Consider the following 20,682-nt stretch of genomic DNA (forward strand, 5'->3'; position numbering starts at 1 on the left):
TTGATCAGCGTTTCTTCGTATAGATGTGGTGTCTAGTTTTTCCTTAATGTTGGCTGCTCTGGTATACTATATGCCAGGGACGTACGCAGGAATTTATTTCGGGAGGGACCCAAAGCTTTTCGGGGGGCCAAACACAATTTCAGGCTAAATTATATTAAAAATTGTAAAATTGCCCCTAAAATTAGACTAAATTTACAAAAAAGTCCGGATTTCGGGAAGGGGGTCCGGACCCCCAGGACCCGCCCTCTGCGTACGTCCGTGCTATATGCTATATAATGCTCCAGAAACTGTTTCAAACATGGGTTGTCCAACTTGTAAAGTGGTATGTCTGCAGCCATGAAAGCTCGGCATAGGACCTTGTTAAATTCGTCTTTTTATCTGAATACATGTGTGGCAGAAAAGCTGGTTTTCCATTCTGTTTTTATTTCTAGCTTGCTGTTTTGCTGTCAAAATATGTTGAGGCACTAGAAAGCGCTGAAAACTTGATATTGTTATCTGACATACATTACAAAAAGTTACATTTCTATCTGTTGATAGGCTGTCGTTCAGAAAATCAGTTACATAAGATTTTAACTTCACAAATGTTGATTTATCACCCGATGGAATTTTAACTATTGTCTTACAACAACTTCGTCTAAATTGTCCTATGACTGACATTATCACTGATTTAAAAAGAGTAACGCGTGGACGTGTTAAACCTTGACAATTATAGCACAACTCTTAATATTTGAGTGAGCAAATAATTGTCTAGTTGTGAAGGTCGCTTTTACTGTTATGTCACAACAATAACGACAACCGCCAGACAATAAGAGGCGTTTCGTTTTCTTTTTGTCATGAGATGCTGCCAATAAGAGCATCGAAAATTTTAACGAACAAACTGTTTATAGTATTGTTTCGTCCCTCTTGTATTTAAAAATTAAAGTTATTGTAAAGAGGAGACGAATTTTAAGGTATCATAGTGTCCCAGATTGTCAAACTGTATTTTATGTCAACTACTCTTACTTCTCTTTTCTTATAAATTCAGAGGAGCCGTTTATGAAAAGTATGACTTCCATTACCAAAACAATGAAATTTTATTAAGCTATTGAATATCAAATTTTACATGACCTTTACCATAAAATTATTTACAAAAAAAGCTATTTTATTTCGATTAGCAGGAGGCCTGCCATTCTGTCTTTATGTGAGCTTCTACTCTGATAGAATAGATATTGCTGTTAATAAAAACGGGTAAACTCACAAAAGGAATATTTTTGCTATCCTGTCCCTTTTGAATCCAGAGCTTGAAACTATTTTTATGAGCAGCCTAACGAATAATTAATGCGAATCAGCCTTACACTCCCTTCCAACAAAAAGCCCTTTCAATATCTCTTTAACCACTTATATAGACCCCTTCTCACTTTTACATCCTTCATTTGCAGGACAGTACCTGTTTGTCTTTCTGTTTTTTAGTTTTGCTTTCTTTTTCTTTTTTTTTTTTTTTTGACCTAAAACTATTTTGAAATTGGAAAGTGTCCTGTTATTTTGAAATAAACATTTTAGATATAGGATCACAACTGGTAAACATGTTCTGCAAATGAAGGATGTACCTATTAGATGGATTTTTTTTTTTTTTATCTAGGTATATCCTTCATTTGTAGAACATGTTTACCAGTTGTGATCGTATATTTAAAATGTTTATTTCAAAATAACAGGACAATTTCCAATTTCAAAATAGTTTTAGGTTAAAAAAAGAAAGCAAAACTAAAAACAGAAAGACAAACAGGTACTGTCCTACAAATGAAGGATGGTGTCTTCCCACTTGCGACAGTCCTATTAGAGACAGGAACTGTTAACTGTCCTATGAGCGACCGATTCGATGTATTAACTGCCCTATGAGTCACCGATTCGTTCATACTAAGATAATGGAAGAAGATAAGGTTCTCTCTTTTTTTAACTTGTTTTATGCTAGTGTGATTAAAACCTAACAAATTGTACTACGAAAAATTTCGCTCTACCTGAATTTAATACGTGAGAATGCTCTCATTATATTAACAATCTTTTCTACGTTTTTCCTAATATTATATATTTGAATTTATTTATATGAATACATTGACTCTATCAAAAGGAAAACTAACTAAATATTTAGAGTAGCTCCGTCTTTGTTTATGATTCTAATATAATTAAAATTTTCATGTTAAAATGATACGGAGCATAAGTTTAGCTTGAATATGTTTATGGCATAAGAAGGAAATCAGAAAGAGGTATGGGCGTCCGAAGAAATTTTCTAGGGAGGGGCATCTCCATGTTTGATGTATCACGTCTGGTATATCTGGTATTTAATATGCGTGGTTTGCCATATTACGTATACATTTTTGTGAGCCAGGGGGGCGACCCCTGCCTTCCTATCGGGTGCCCATGGAAAAAGTGTTCACCATTTGAGAATATCAAAGAAATCTAAAAACACGGTGTATTCGAAGAAATTATTACACAAGTTACAAATCTCTCGCAGGATTTTACAGTTCGTCTAGTTATATATTTGACGAACAGTATCACTGGCACGTACATATTTCATACCAAGGTTGTTCGGGTGCAAATAACGCCAGAGGCAAACATGTTTTACGAGATGGAATCATGTCATCTTCCATCATATCAATGTAAATGAATCGGTCGCTCATAGGACAGATAACAGTTCCTGTCGCTAATGGGACTGTCGCTTCTGGGACTAATTCATGAAGGATGTAAATAAATAAAAACATTCATTTTTTTCAATAAACTGCACAATATCATTACAGTATTATGCAACAAAATTCAAATCATCTTTTATAAGCTACACTAGGTAATTCCTAAGAACGCATTCCGAAGCCAAGAACTAAAATGTACACGTAGTTACATTTTTTCTTAACAATTCCAAAGCGATAAAAATATGAACAAAATTTGAAATAAACCTGTTAATACAGGCATATGTAAAATTAGATAGGTTTCCCTTATATATATAAAAATATGCATTAACGGTAGAAATGTGGAAAAATATGAGTAATCAAATGTGTCTTAAATCACTTTGAATATTTATTCGTGAAATTATAACAAAATTTATGTGGTAATTTATCAAACTAAAAGTCTATCTATCTATCTATCTATCTATCTATCTATCTATCTATCTATCTATCTATCTATCTATCTATCTATCTATCTATCTATCTATCTATCTATCTATCTATATATATATATATATATATATAGGGCCGGATTTAGGGGGGTGAAAAGGTGCACGTGCAACCCCCCTTCGTTGTAAATATACACTACCTAAAGTGAGAAGCTTGAAGTGCGTTTTTCAAAATCAATAGTTTAAGTCAATTTTCTGAAGGTTGAAGGAAAATAATTTATCGAGAGCAGACACTTAGCATTTCCAAAGGAATTCCTCATTCACATCACAGATGCCTAAAGGCATTTAAAAAAAACTCAAATTTAATTCAAATATACTGGTAGTTATTGGTGCACCCCCTCAGAGAATCCTGGATCCGTCTCTCTCTCTCTCTCTCTCTCTCTCTCTATATATATATATATATATATATATATATATATATATATATATATATATATATAGGCGCGGATCCAAGGGGGAGCTATAGGGGCTATGGCCCCCCTTGACGCTCAGGTACACATTGGATAAAATGGGCTTCAATCCTGCTTTACACTGGATAAAGCGGCAAACTATGGTTTAGCCCCTCCCTTGATCATATCCTGGATCCGCCACTGTATATATATCCTATCCTATCCTGACACCCAGATTTTTAGACTAAAAGTTTCGGACATCCTATGAAAAATTTACAGAATATTCTAAGGTTTCACGTGTTTCCACACCACGTGCCAGAAGTAATCACTCCTCTGACAACAACCACGAGAAAAACGTCGTCCAATATCGCCAACGATCGGCAAGTGACGAAGATTCAAACAGTCAGCAACATTTCCGTATCCAAGGAGACAGGACCACACAGAAGACATCCATATCGTCCGGTTGATCAAACCATCAACTCTCTAACCCTTGATCATTGAGAGCACTCTTTGTTATACTCTCTAAGACGCATGGTCATTTAGAGTTCCTTCCTCCTCTCTAAGACGCATGATCCCTGAGAGGCACCTATCCAACAAGCCCTAAGACGCATGATAATTGGGTCCCCATAATTTCACCAACAAACTTCCAAATAATTAGAGGAACTTATACTTATTTGTAATATTTATTGTATACAAGAGGAAACGTTTATAATAAAAGATGATGTGAAAGTCCAAACTCCCATACACTTTTTTTTTTTTTTTTTTTTTTTTTAGCTCTACTCTAAAAGACAAAAATCTTTACAATATTCATAATTACACATTTACTTTTTCCTGAAATATTAGGCGTAGGTCAATGTCCACCAAAAATGAATGACAGACAGTAGATTATTCCTGTTTGTTGACGAGTATGAACATAGCAGGACCACTTTTGAAAATTATAAATATTTACACACCATACGTTTGTACTGCGTTTGTACCGACGTAGAACAAACGATTCAAACAGAAAAATCTTAAGATTTGCAGAAATTTGTATTCTGGTCCTGCAAAGTTCACGTGAATTTAGCAGGACAACTTTATTTTTCGATTTTTTCGAATTTGAGACCGGTAGAAACGAAAATTTTTACAGTACAATCCGGTACAACGCAGTACAAACGATTCGTAAAGGAAAATCATCAAATTTGTAGTAATTTATCAGTGGTCCTGCTAAGTTCACGTGAACTTTGTAGGACCACTTTTTTTTTCGATTTTTTCGAATTTGAGACCCGTACAAACGAAGATTTTTACTGTACAAACCGGTACAAACGCAGTACAAACATATGGTGTTCAAATATTTATAATTTTCAAAAGTGGTCCTGCTAAGTTCACACTCGTTGTTATTTGAGCAGTATCGATAACTAATAAAAGTATATTAAAAAAAAAAAAACTTATGAATGACCCGGAACATTGCAGTTTTGACCAATTTTTGTGAGAGCAGATTATGTAAATCCGGGAGTATTCCCGCTAAACCGAGACGTCTCGGATCGAAACAATAATTTCATCTATTATGTTTACCCCGAACGAGCTCTTTCTACCACTAAATAATACTATGGTAAACCAGTTTTTATAAAGTGTTTTAAATTGTATTCATATCTTGCAATTACGTATTATTACTAGACTGGTCAGTAGGAGACAGTACTAAATTAATTGCTTAATATGAATTAATTAATGTTCTGCGTACATTTTTATTTCAGTACCAATAAAAACAACTAAATAGATACTTGAACTTTATATAAGATCTGCAATAATAAAGGTCCGATTGCGGGTCTGATGTTATTGATATTATTATAAATACTTGATACCACTATCTTATAAGCTCACTTCTATTTTCTTACTGGAAAAACAGTATTAGAATCAAAGCTTAAAAAATAGATTATGGTTTGGCATTGCCGAAGAGGATAGTTATCTTATTCTCTGTGTGTGCTACATATCATATACAAGGAAAGTGTATAATGGTGGAATAAATAAAATCTCACCAAAACAAATCACTTTAAATAAATAATAATGCTACAGCTTAGGCAATGTATTATTGCCTTCATCAGACAGTCTCTCTCTTTCTTCTCTAAGATTTTCTAATTTCTTGTTCATATTTTTCTTGACCAATGTCACTGATTTCCTTCTTATCTTGTCTCCTCTTCTTTTATGTCAATAATAACTTGTCCCAACGAATAAAGTAGTTCCTTTGTTTTTAGATTATCTTCCTTTATTTTGAACTTCCTAAACTTTTCTTCTTCCTTTAGCACTACGTTTCCTATCGTCACTATTTTATGCACTTTCCTCGTTTTTTCACTTACTCCCATCCTAAATCCTTTCCTTTTTTAAATAAAAACTTTGATTCTCCTCCTCAAACCTTTTCCCCATTCATTCAGACTACTCAACATTTCTTCTATTATAAACACAAACAATTTATCGTCAATTTCTTCCTTGTTACTCCTTCACTACTTTAAACTTCTCTCGTTTCTTCTCAAATTAAATTTCACATGAGTTGTTTCCCCACTTTATTCACCAATTGTGAAGGCAAAGATACACTGCCGAAACGGTAACACTAGCCTACTATTTATTAAAAGTGACTTGCATAGGTCAGATTTAAAAGCTAGAACAAACGACATTCAGGTAGAAGTACCTGGAATCTGAAAAGGAGGATGAACTGTTAGAAAAACAGGAGAAGGAAAAAGATAGCTAATCGACAGCAAATAGTCTTCTTAAGAAAATATTTGGATGAAAATACGGCACCGAAAGGACTGAAGGTAGTTTGTTAAGAAAGGTGTAAGGTGTAAACGATAAGTAAAGAAAGTAGAGAAACAGCTTATATGGAATTTAAATAAAAAAACAAGGAAAGTGTATAATAGTGGAAAAGTAAAGAAGAAGATACAAGAAGAAATTGAAGATAAATTGTTCGTGTTTGTGACCGAAGAAATATTGAAGAATCTGAATAAATGGGAAAACAGATTTGAGGTGGAAAGTAAAATATTAAAAAAAAAAAACTTAGGTTGGAAGAAGTAAAAAGGGAAAAGTGAATAAAGAAGTACTAAAAGAAGAAGAAGAAAAGTGTCTTCTGAGTTTAGGATTTACATTCAAAGTAAAAGAAGAAACGACAGAAATAAGACAACTATTTATTCGGTGGAACAATCTATTATGCATATAAAAGAAGAGAAAAAAGGGTCAAGGTAAGTAGGAAAGCAGTGGGAATAATCAAAGAAAATATGAAGAAGAAATTAGAAAATCTTACGTAAGAAGAGAGATAGCTTAATGTGTCTAATGGAACTGCAGGACTATTATTTATTAAATGTTATTTCGTTCAGTCAGATTTTACTTCAATTTAAAGTCATGCAGTTACAAAGCTAGAATGTACGACATGCAGATCACATATTTATCTGTATCAATCATGATGTCCTATTTTTCACATATTCAAATTTCAATTATGGAATAAATCAAGTATTGGTATAAACCGTTGCACAACATAGGAAAGTCCATAATGAAACGTCCGTAAGGAAAGTGGTTGTTACTGTATAACAAATTGCAGCTTTAATGTGGGCATGAAGTTTACATAGGCACAGTTGCATTAATTATAAAATAGAAAATAATAAGCTTCACCGACCAGAGATATACAGAATATTCCAGAAATAAACCGATAAACTTCGTATAGTGTTCAGGACGTCAATACAAGAAAAAATAAAAGTTTATCTGTGACTTTGGCCGGAAACACCTATTTATGAAAATAGAACCAATACATTTGATAAAATTTTGTCTCTCTATGACCAATTCCACTACTGAATCTAAATTGACCCTCGTGTCCGTAATGAAGCATTTCTAGCCAAAGTCGCTTATTAGAGTTTTTTTCTTGGATTGAGGTCCTGGACATATGTGCAAAGTTATCGATTTATTCTCGAAACACCCTGTATAATGAGAAATGCTTATGACCGACGTTAAATAGAAGCTCTTAATAATTTTACTAACTATATCCACTCCAGCCCCCTCTGTAAGAATTACATATTCTGTGCAACCTCTTTGAAGTTGGAAACTACTTTGCACGGTCACAAGCGTAACAAACGTAATCTCGCAAATGTGAAATGTTGATCGTAGTATCAGATAGCAAGAGGCCTGTAGCAAGCCCAATTACTTAGAGGAGGCAGAACTCAGGGGGAATCCAAAGTCATAAGGGATCACTACAAAACTGTCTGTTTATTTATTTATTTATTTATTTGTTATGGAGTTTGTAACAGAGCTATAGTTAAGTTTACGAAATATACTATACTGTCAAATATTACGGTACACAAATCGAACATTACGAAAACTCATTACTAAAATACAAATATTAAGAAAGAGAGAAAAGGATGGTAACTACTTCACTCCAATTATAGTCTATTTTTATGCTACGGAGAATATTTGGTGCATGTAGCAACTAGCAAGAAGCATACACCGTATTTTTCTAAAAGCAGAAATGTAAAAAATGCACTAAACTAAATATAATGTGGTAAAATATTGAAAGCAATTTTACTTACTACCTAATTATGAGTCAAATAAACTAAATAGTTTTAAAATTCTTTACCACGTTCTGGTTTAGAGGGGGCGAAATTTATTTAGGGGGTCACTCTAGCCCCTACTTGGCTACGAGCCTGGGTAGGAAGTATTTAAGAACGATTGTGAAGTCAATTTGACTTCAAAATGAAAACTTATTTTCTACGAAATTACGAGAAAACAGGGAATAGTCTAGTGCCATCTACCGATCAACATTAAAACTTTGTGTAAAAACAGTTCTCTGATCGACATTTCCTGCCATCTGTGAGGTTAAATAGGAACTATGTTCCAACTACAATATTGTCTTGGCTTGAAGCGCATCTCTCTTACGTTTCTTGATAGAAACCCTGAATATAGAGTTGAAAACTTTGGCTATTACATTCACCATGCTTCAAAGTAATTATTTCTTATTTTATTTAAATATATCTGACTCAATAACATAACTTTAGAATGAGAGGAATTTAATAAAATATAATAGTTATAACTTACAAAATGGTGTTCAACGGATCTTTTATTTATTTTTTACACCAGTTATATGTAGCAGGCTGAGAAAAATTAATGACGCTGTCAGTGGTGCCCCCCCTTATATCCATGACGCACCCCCCTCAATTGTCTATCCGTAGGTGTTCTTCCATGAAAAAAATCTTTTCGATTAATTTTTACAACCTCTCAAACATATTTATATAGATTTTTACCCCCCCCAAATATTCCAATGACGCAGTTTGCGTCATAGCCCCCCTCTGTGGGCACCCCTGCGCTGTGAATCTTGCTCCAGGATTTCTAGTCTATAATAAAATACCTGGAAATAACATTTTGTTAGTTTTTTTTAGTTTTTTAAATCTTTCAGTATTTCATTTTTTTAAAAGTAGATTATTTGCTCGCTCTAGAATGTTTCGCTTCCTCTCTAGGTTATAATTTGTAGATATTATGAAGTTTGTCTAGGATAGGAGGATGGATATTATTTTATCTAGTGTATGGTCTAAGAGCAACGAGATTGCCTTCTTTTTTCGTAATCATTCATGATTTAATATAATGTTTTTAATGTAAATTATTCAATCCTATATTTAAGTTTCCTCGTGGGTACATAGTCAGAATATGCGTCTTCGGCGCCGGAGACTCGGCTTGAATTCTCGATGGGAGCTCACATGGTTCAGATCCCATGTTAATGTGTAGGTTCACGCCTCATATTCCCCCTGTACTGGAAGACACGCTGAACCCAACTCAAACAAACCAAACGAAATTTATCCTATATTTCTAAAGTGACTCCATTTTCCTTCCCCCTCAAAATGGACCCTATACAAGTTTGCGCTTTGCCTTATCTATTAGTAGTCCGTTTTACTGTTATTTCCGGGGAAAGTCGAATAGAAAAGGATGGTATAATAATAATAATAATAATAATAATAATAATAATAATAATAATAATAATAATAATAATAATAATAATAATAATAATAATAATAATAATAATAATAATAATAATAATAAATATTCGACATATACGGAAGTTCTGTCAACTTTCTCCATCCAATAGCCTAATAATCTTTAGATTTGAAAGGATTATTATATACAGAGTGAGCGGACAAAACTTGCGTATGTGTTGAATATTTTATTATTACATTCTTTTCTATTCGCCTTTTCCCCGTATTAATGGTAAAGGAGACTACCAATTGAGAAATGGTCATCACTGGCGCAAATCCCCGGGGGATAAGAGGGACATGTTCCCTCCGATCTTGGAACTGAGGGGACTGTCCTCCCCAATAATCCGATTTGAAATATGGTTTTTGGGGAGAAATGTGATGTTTTTTGTCCGATTGTCTCAAAAGAAAGTGAGATGAAATTGATATCTCCTCAGAATAAGCCTCAAATCTGCCCGCCTGCCAAGGTTGAAGACAACTCTGTTCCCCTGGTTCTCAACAGCATTCTTTTTCAACTTCATAAATATTTTGAACATTGCTTTAAAAAAATGGGAACGGTCATACCCGTCCCTCCCAATGTTGAAGACAGATTTGCGCCGCTGATGGTTATCATACAACGATAATGGCTTTGTGAGGCGCTTAGTGTTGGGAGAGGATGGCGCGGGAGACCCGGGTTCGATTCCCGGCGGGAGCTCATATGGTTCGGATTCCACGTTAATCAGTAGGTCCACGTCTCATATAGCCTCGCTGCTGAACGGGAGGTTAAACTCAAAATCAACTCAACTCAACATTTACTCCACCACGACCTCAGGTATCGGAAACGCCTTGCGAGCGCTATCATCCGGATGAAAAACTTGAACACTATCATCGATCTCCGCCGTGAAAGGAATGTTATGCACTTCGTCGCTTTAGGACGAAAGAGAACGGCCAGCTCTTGAAACGGACTCAGGAATAGTCAGTGGGTACAAGGCCAGTGACGAACTCAGTCATGGATATATCGTTAGCGTACTCGCCTTGGATGCGGGAGCGCTGGGTTCGATTCCCGGTGGGAGATCATGTGATTCGGATCCCACGTTAAGTTGTAGGATCACAACTCATGTGGAATTGGTAGTGAAGAAGGCCCTAAACTTCAGATCAACCAATACAAGAGGCCAATGACCTGAACAGGCCTTTACGTACTCGTGAACTTGTTAGTTTTTTCAGCAATTTATGCAGTTCAGCAGATGTGAAATGCCCAAACCAGTGAATCCAGGCACCACATACACATCGATAACTGTCCCCTGTGACGATATACAGGGCACTAAATAGGGCTTCCTAATTCCCTCTAAGATTGTGATGCGCGGATCTCTCACCGTAGTCCATCCCTACTCCATACGTCCTCGAACAGTACGTTACAGGTCAGTGGCGTCTCGTGGAATAAAAGGTAGAGTGGGCAAGCTTCAAGTACTTTATGGTTATTACTACTACTACCACTACTACTACGATATTATTATTGTTATTATTTTATTATTAAGTGAATTGCTTAAAAAAGTAGATATTGCATTTAGAAAAACTTACCATACTAACACATTAAATATAATCATAAGACAACAACGTAACGTAAAATATTTTCTATAATAAATGGTACTCACCTAATTATTTGTACATATACTTTGCTCTTCTATCAGTGGCGGCTCATGGAATAAAAGGTAGGGTGGGCCAAGCCTCAAGACAAATACTTTATGGTTACTACTACTACTTCAACTACTACTACTACTAATGTATTATTATTGTTATTATTAAGTGAATTGCTTAAAAAAATCGAAATATCAGTCAGAAAAACTTATCATACTAACACGTTAAGTATAATCATTGGGCAACAACACTATGTCCACCAGTTTTGACACCTCAGAAAATGTATCCGTTGAGTCATTGTCAGTAATAATAGTAATAATAATAGTAACAGAAATAGTAATAAATCACTTTTGTTATTGATTGCGTAAAGAATATCATAGCTCTATGCGACCGGTAGTTTGGATTTGAGCTTTTGTTTGTGTGTTCAGCATCGGATAGGAACAGGTAGAACTGTTCAGTCATTTTCCGGGAAGGAATGTTTAAAAGTGGAAAAGTTCTGAGGTTTAAAAGTAGGTGCTCCTTCAAGTGCGGAAATAGGCGTTTGGAGAGAGGTCCGAGCTGTAGAGAGGGTAGTCGATGATCTCCCAGCTGTGTTTAAATATGTTCACGTTGTGCTGGGTCGATCACTGCGCTCCTCGTCGGTGACGTTTCCTCTACCAGCTGCAAACTTTCGACATCATTCTGTGACATGTTGACAAGACATTACAGTCTCTTCGTAAACATCTTCCAGCTGCCGGTGAATTTTAGCCACGATTATGTGTTTCGGCCACAGCAATCGGATAACTGAGCGGAATTCTTCGTGAGACCACTTTTCAAAAAGAGTCACCATTTGTGTTTACATACAACTAGCGGCATGGTGGCTGAAACTCTGCACAGTTGCCAACTCCATGAATTAAAATTATCACACACTTCTCATTCCTCTATAACAGACGAAACTCTAGAAATATCGGCCTTGTCTTAGTTTCTGATCCTTCCTCGTATAAGGCATATCAATAATTGATACATCACATCAAACTAAAAAAAAAAAAAAAAAACATGCTTTAGGGTAAATTCTCACGTGTAATTTTCGAGAAAATCGAAAAAAAGAATTTTTTTTTGAAACTAAATGAAAAGTGAAATGAAATTTTTGAGTTTTACGTCTCACAGTTATGCCGGTTAGGCTAAAGGAGACGGTGATGATGAGAGATGAATGAAATGGTGGAATGAAGAAAGTGGGAGGAAACGGCAGAACCCCGAGAAAAACCACGCACACGGTGTTTGTCCACCACAAAGTTCACGTGGCGGGGATCGAACCCGGGACTCCAAGCACCAGAGGTGAACGTTCTCCCACTGAGCCACCACGGCCCCTACTTGACGAGTTGCTATAACCTCGACGAGTTAACAGTAGTACCAATAATTTGATACGCAAATGTAATAAACTGCGAGCGAAGTGAGCAGGAATTTTTATTCTTGCCATGTTTGGAAATGAAGACCACGAAAACTTGGGGCTCCATTTATATAATTTGCTTCTCTTTTACTAAAAGCCTGGGGCGCCCCCTAATATACCGAAACGTCCTGAGCCCGTAGGCAATGCCTACCCTGCCTACCCTATTGCTACGCCGCTGGGAGGACCCCAAACAACTGTGGAAGTAGATGAAACTTTTGTCGCACGTAGGAAGTATGACAGAGGCTGCAAATTAAAAGAGAAAACAGTTATCGTCTTCGGTATGTATTGTAAGGAAACCAAACGCGCCTCTATTTCAAAGTGACCAATAAACCAAAACGGTATTATGGCCATATATGAAAAAAATATATATAAAACAAGAAACAAATCAATCATCTCCGAGTTCGCTCCTCATGACATCGCACAGTATGAGTAACGTGAGATGTAGGAAAAGTCTTACTGACACTTTTGAAAATGTGACAAGTATTTGTTAAATGGTGCTGAATTGGGTAGAATTGCACCAACTTTTTCACAAAAGGGGCTGAAAATGCCAGCGTGGTACCAACGGGCCGATGAATGACAAAAGGGGCTGAATTTGGTACAATTGTACAAAGTGTGGCAACAGTGATGTTGGCCAATATTTCTTAGTACATACCAAGATCATTAGTATTTTGTTAATAATGCTATTGCTTATACATACAATCTGTAAGCACTTAAAATAATACATTATTTATCAAACATTTTAGCTAAAACATGCAAAGCTCTTCTTTATCTTATAGTTCTGCCATACAGCTGAGAATTTTGTACTCGATTTATTGTATACTTCAGAGATGTAATACTTTTGTTGGAGATTTTTGGAGTGCCTAATTGTGGGTCATCTGTTGCTTGCATTGATGATAACTAAATTTGATAATTAGAAATGTTTTGTCTGTTTTAAACAAAGTATGGAGACGCAGTGTTCGTAGTTTGAGGGAAATTTCCCTAATCTAGGGAAATTTCGTAGTAAATTTAGCAAAAAGGCATGTTTTTTCGATAAAACTTGAAAATTCTCGAGCTGACTGATTGAGCAATATAAATGCTTAAATTTCTCTTTGTTCTACACAAATAAACCAATATAATAATAATAATAATAATAATAGCAGGACCGTAGCCAGCCCAAAAATGTAGAGGGGGGCCTGGTAGAAGTTACGGGGGACCCGAGCCAACCATATTATAGTTCATCAAATAGTAACATCAGCAATTCATCATATCTGCTCTTGAATGTTTAAGTATTTTGCTTCTACTTAATTCTATTATTCCCCTCTACACACACACACACACACACACACACACACACACACACACACACACACACACACACACACACACACACACACACACACACACATTAAGTTAGCATTCTGTAATCTACATGAAAAAAAAATGTGAATTTTATTAAGTGGGTATTACTAACTACACGAATTAGAATTAAAATATAAATGTTTTAACAGTCCCACATGTAATACTAACATTAAGAACAAGAACAAGAGACGATCTACTGTGAAATAAAGAAATTCAACTTTACTTAGGCTCTTGTTTAGAATTAACTTGCGAAGTTGCCCGTTCGTTTTTATCAAAATTTTGAAAATTTACCTAGAAGAAATTGATAATTTGATTGCTTGCGTGCTTTCGATAAGCGGTGACGGGACTAATTCGCAAGTAGAGGGAACTACTTGTCTCTAGGTTCAGGACGGTTGGATTGTGGATAATTTTCGAGTAAACATGCCTGCAAGTTTACAGGATCTTTGCGCTGGATGTGAATTGACAGTACTAACATTTGTAAAACATGATGTTGATAATGAGGTTAATCTTTTGAATATTTATGGCTTAATGAATGAAAGAACAAAGATCACCAACAATCTTTTACGGTTTTCTGCTTGAGAAAGGAGAGCTCTACAAACCTAAGTACTAAGATAAGTGCGAAGTAGACATAACCTAACCTAAGTAACCTAGTAGTGCGTCATCTCACCTTACTTCGGCTTCTCGCTTCGCTTGTTCTTCCCTCTCAACTCCGCACTCCCCATTAACTATCCACAACCGTGCTCCGCGCTGCCCGCCAGTCTCACCTGCAGGTTAATAATGGATTTCCATATGTAATTGTGGTTCCTTGCCCCATACTCCCACCCTCGAGGTAACGTAACAGAACATAAAATGAGTAAAGTTTAAGTAGAAATTGATGATTGTAGATTTTATTATGTTTTTTGTTGAAAATTAGGTGGACGGGTAACCTTGAAGTAATTCCCTTGTTTACAATTACGTTGTATTATTTTTTTAATATTTATACTAAGTTCTTGTTTAAAATCTTAAATTAAACTCGTTTTATATACATGAATAACCTGCACACTATACCAAGAAGAAACCTACCAAAATAGCTATTAAAAAAATACTATAATGTTATAAAGCTATACACTGAGAAAAAATGTATGCGGCGTACGTAATATTGTATGTTACATTTGTAAATCCTATAGTTTTTGGACAACGAACAGCAAGCGAATAACTGAAAATGCATGTTTTATAATACTTTCTGTATGTGTTCCATCTATACATACTTTCCGTATGAAACAATATAGGATCTCACATACAAATGGACGTATATAACATATAGCTGACGAAGGTAACATACATATATGTATGTAATAAAAGAAAGACTGTTAGACATCCTGCAACGGCATGATGTAACACCTAAGGGCAGTGCCTATGTAGCATACGAATAACGTATGCTCCGTTCTGAATTTTTGTAGTAAGCAAGAGGATTCCGCATATTTGTACAACATACCACTGTCCGGAGAACGGATTTTTCTCAATGTAAGTAAAACGCTACACCCAATACTAAGAAATAGTTCAAATTTACAACGTTTTTATATGAAAACTAGCTACTTCCACGGGATCCCCCACCCCAAATACAATACAAAACATTTTGCTACTTAATTTCTCCTCTAAATCTTGCAAATTTTTACTAGTCCTGGCTCCACAACCCGGAATTTAATCCTTAAACTTAAACATTAAATATGTTCACTTGCTCAGTTACTCATCTAATTAAGGTAATTTAGCTTAACTTTATTCTTCTACGAGAACAAACATATGAAAGTCTTTGCAACCACTACTTTTTCGGTGAATGTTCCACCACAGTTCTTGTTTTACATATCACACTACAATAATTTGGACCCTACTAGAATCAATCGCCTTTAACGGAACTCGGAGCTCTTAATTCAATTCACAACTAATTATTCCAACTAATTGTTCCACAGTTAATCTAAGGTTTGCTGTTGACGAGGATTTTGCAATGCATGTATGTACTACAACTACACAATAGAATAACAATAACCTACCGCCATTACTGAAATGGACAAAAGATAAACGCTTTGTTCCTGCTTCTGTTTTTATGATTTGGCTTGCAGCAAGCACTTCACACTTCGTCTCTTACCTCCCAGATAGCTATTACAACTGTGGCATGAAGTATTATGAACATTTTCCTTCTTTTCGTAAAAACTTGCTTCAATATGTACTTAGTCATTTCATATCGAGATTCGAGAAGACGGATAAACTTTCCTTTAAAATATGTTTAGAAGTGTTCATCAAATACCGGTAGTTAAAATGGAAAAATTCTTGGAATAATCTCTTTCATATTGCATTTTATTCTTAGTGTTTACACATAGAATTGATCGAGATTTTTGCAAGCCTTCTATGAAATTTTTTGCGGGGAACCAATAAAATTTTAGAGGGGGGCGGCCCCCTTTCCCCCCGTGGATACGGGCCTGAATATATATATATATTGTAAAAGAAAGTATACCAAAAAGGAAAAAATATAGAAACAAAAAGCAAATGAATAAAACAAATGTGGTTAGCCCTTCCGTTAATATAACTAAATTAATCTTATCACATAACTTCTGTCATAAGGATTCCACACTCAATAATCTAGGGAAAATTTTGTCAGTCGAGGGAAATTTTGAAATTATCCTAAGGAAATTACGAACACTGATAGTAAGATGTAAAAACAAAAATATTAACAATAAAAGATTGTTAAGTAACTGACTACATCTTTGTTTTCATTGATTTAAATGCACTGGCGCAAATTCCGGCAGATGAGGGGACATGTCCCCTCCAATCTTGGAACTGGGGGGACTGTCTCCCCGAATAACTCGATTTAAAATTGGGAAGAAATGTGATGATTTGTGTCCGATTGCTACAAAGAAAAGTGAGATAAAATCGATATCCCCCCAGAATAAGCCTCAAATCCGCTCGCCTCCCAATGTTAGACAACTCTGCTTTCTTGTTCCTCCACTGCATTGCTTTTCAACTTCATAAATATTTTGAACATGGGTTTAGAAAAAAGAGGAAAAGAAAAAGATTATGGGAACTGTGTTACCCGTCCCTCACAATGTTGAATACAGATTTGAGCCGCTGTTTACATGCAGAGTTCTTTTTCTCTTTCTTTGAAATTATATTGAATTTTAATAATTTGATTTTACTGATTACTTCTTCGAGTGTGGTTATGTGCTCTTTGCTTTTTTCAAATTAATTTCCGTTATAGTACTTAATGTAAATTTCAGGCGCTATCAGATTTTACGGGGGAATACTTACTAGTCTGGAGGATCGGTCATATGATCGTGCACTTTTTGATACAAGTATGAAATTTACAGTACACAATAATTGATGTGTAAACAACAATATTAGGGGCGGAGCCAATCGAAATTGGCGCTCTTGTCATAATGGCGGCCATATTGAAAAACTAATCTCGTAAAGGTGTTTTTTCTTGAAAATAGCTTATATTTTTCTCTTTATATGCAAGTGACAATATTATTTTAATTACTATTGACCAAATAATGAACAATTTACACATTTGTATATCTTAGTTAATTATTTAGTTTATTTAGTGTGCTATTTTTCAACATGGCGTCCAATGTGACCAGATTTAATATAATGCCATAACTATAGAGTGATGGGTATCAAAATATATGTTCTTGAGGCCACTAATTGCAAATATACGCTTAGAAATACTATCAGACAGTCTGTTCTTGATTTAAGAGATGGAATTCATAGCACTATTAAGTATTTTATCTTTCAACTTTACACATCAAGCTTGTGAGCTTGTGGAAATTGAAGTTTGAATATAAGATTTCTGCAATACCAGAACTGTACAATAAAACATATCACATAGCAACAAAATTGAGGATTTTACTTCATGATAAAACATGAAGAAGAGTAAAATTGGAATTTACAGTCTTTTTTCGTGTACACATATTCAGCGTTCACATCCTTCACATCTACAAAGAGCTATACATGGTAAGTCAACTTTGAAACAGCTACACTTTCCAGAACACACTTTGGAACAATTACATTTCAATATCTCTCTTGAAGACTCACTGACCAGTGGAGTTGTTAACCAACGAGATATCCATCTTCCTTCTTCGGTTTTTGCCCATCCGTAAATACTCGGAGATGGAAGTTCAGGTTCTTTTTCAAGTGATCTTCCCCAAGTCTGTCCTTGATAAGCTGTTCGAAGTAAATGCTGTAGCAAAGCATCTTGAGTTGGTGGTATAAGCTCAAGCTCACGATTCTTTCGTGTAAACATCTTTTGCCTTACTACATTTATGTCATTATCTATGCTGCAAAGGTCATATAGCGATACAACAAATTTTTCAACAATTGGAAACACTGTCTTCATGGCTTCTAGATCTGGAGCACTTGATAATACTTGAAATGCCGACGTAACCTCATCATAAGCTTTCCAGGCTGTCCAAGCTAATATTTTACCTTTACCCGCAAATTTAGATGTAGCGTCACTTCCCGTCAAAACATGAAAAGCAAGTATTGCAGAACTTTTCTCACTTCCCAGTGCCTTTGATATTGCTGTAGCATTGATATAACGCATATGTTTTCCTGATCCATACAATACCCACAAACAATCACATTCCAACTTAGCTGCTTGGTTGACTGCCAACACAACCACATCTGAGTCAACCTTACAAACTTGTATATTTCGATACCCTTCTATTATATCATCTGCTGCATGTAAAAATATCCTTGCGTCTGCTTCATGTTGAGAACATGGTACTATTCGACTTAAATCCGCAGGTTGTTAACTAACGGCTCTGTTTCCTTGAGTGACGACAACTTTTCCTGGATATTCTGCTAAACTTACAAATTTTGCCAAGAAAAGAATTAATTCTGTTTTGTTTCCATCAACTTTAAGAAAGTCCTTCCAGTTTTTAGGCACCTTTTTATCCGCTTCAACTTTTCTTCGAATGCCTGTTCCTCTCTTCTAATAAACACAACTCTTCAAGCTATCTGGTTTATAGGTATCAAACACTACGTCAACACGTTTCACTTGTCCTTTAAATCGATTTCTAATCATGTTTATGAACTTTTCGTCATAGTCAGCAAACGAATCTGTAGCTTCGGGTGTAAGAAAGTGCACAATGACTGCACCATCAAGAATAATCATTTCAACATCAGGTCCAGCTTGATGAGGTTCATCACTATCTTCCTCACTGCAAGAAATAAGTTTTTTCCAGGCAGGGTATTATGTCTGATTTACCTCCATACCCAGTGCTTCCATTGTTCTCTGCCAGTGACGGAGGAAATGATTGATGCTCATGACTGAAAAACTGATAAAGGTCACCATCTCGAACTTGACATCCTTTCATTTCTTTCATTTCTTTTTTAGAAGCATGATATGATGCCCATGTGCAATCTAAAGTCAGATGTGAACCTTCTTTTTCGGTAGTACGGTAAACGTGTTCATACCATTCACTTTCTTTATCATTTTCAGCATTCCCAATTTCTAATGGTGCTATCGTTTCAATTTTAGGTGGAGAGTGTTTCATCTTTGGGGAAAATATAGGCTTGACTAGAGTGTAACTCTCTGGGAGTTTCATCAACTTTTTTCATTTGTGCACTACACGCTCTTTAACTTGTTCTTCATCCAAATGTTCAATATCTGGATGTGAAACAGTGATATTCCCGTTCCATGAAATGAAGTAGTAGATGAAGGATTATGATCGATATTATCAATTGCAGCTGTAGTAAAAACATTTTTCTTCAAATGTAAGGGAGCTACTGCCATGAAATGAATTATAGCATAATTACCCAATTCTGCTGAGAGGCAGAGAATTTTGTCATAAGATACACTAAGTCCTATATTCAAACAACACATCAACTATTTCTTTTGATCTTGTATATGAGCGAATCATACATCCAACAAAAAGGGGCAGCGGCGTTTCATTATTTTGGAGAATGGACTAAATGCTGTGAAACTTTTCTACGTTTTTAAAAACAACTAAAAGATAAAAGCTGTGAAAGAGAGAGACAAACTTGGGACATATAATCCGCTTTGTTTTCAATGTTAGGACCAAATAATATCATTCCAATAAGAGTTAACAATGTCGTTGGTACACTGTTTTGTTGGCACTTATCTTCAAATGACCCTTTAAATTGAAACTGGGGATGTTTAAAAATATCTCGTCTTTCTATGTTTACAGCATGAGATAAAACAATGGCATCTAACTCAGAATCATGAGAACAGGCTTTCTTGAGGCTTTCTCCTATATCACTGTTTCTCACAAGCAAAACTTCTCGACTAGCGCCATGGGGCTCAGGTTCTGAAAAATGACTAAGTGTTTTCTCTTTTAGCCGCGTTGAATGCACTGTACTTTGGTCACCACCCAGTTGCTCAATTTTCTGACAATAGAGTTTCTTGATATGGCTCAACTGCAGCACAGGGGAAATTTCGTCGTCATCAAGAATACTTTCAATGTATCCTCATCCGCAAAAAAAAGTTCGCATATACTGTAACTTCCACATTTTCATTAATAACTCGCTTTTCTGACTATATTATCGCTTCTTTGTGCTTTCCTTAACAAAGCAGTGTAATAATGCATAATTATTTATTATTTTAGAGAAAAAATAAAGCAAAATAAGAAAATTATAAGCAAAAAACCTTTAATCTTATGAAACCTTAGTGTGTCAAATAATTACACGAAGAATATCCCGTGGGAAAAAAGAGGGAAAATGACACAGGTATTAGGAAACACTCACTAACATGTGAAGCTATTGAACAGAAACATGAACTGAAGAGTCAACTACGTATTTCTGCGTTTAATATGC

This window comes from Thermobia domestica, chromosome 12, assembly GCF_964235325.1.
Source record: "Thermobia domestica chromosome 12, izTheDome1.hap1.1, whole genome shotgun sequence".
Classification (NCBI taxonomy): domain Eukaryota; kingdom Metazoa; phylum Arthropoda; class Insecta; order Zygentoma; family Lepismatidae; genus Thermobia; species Thermobia domestica.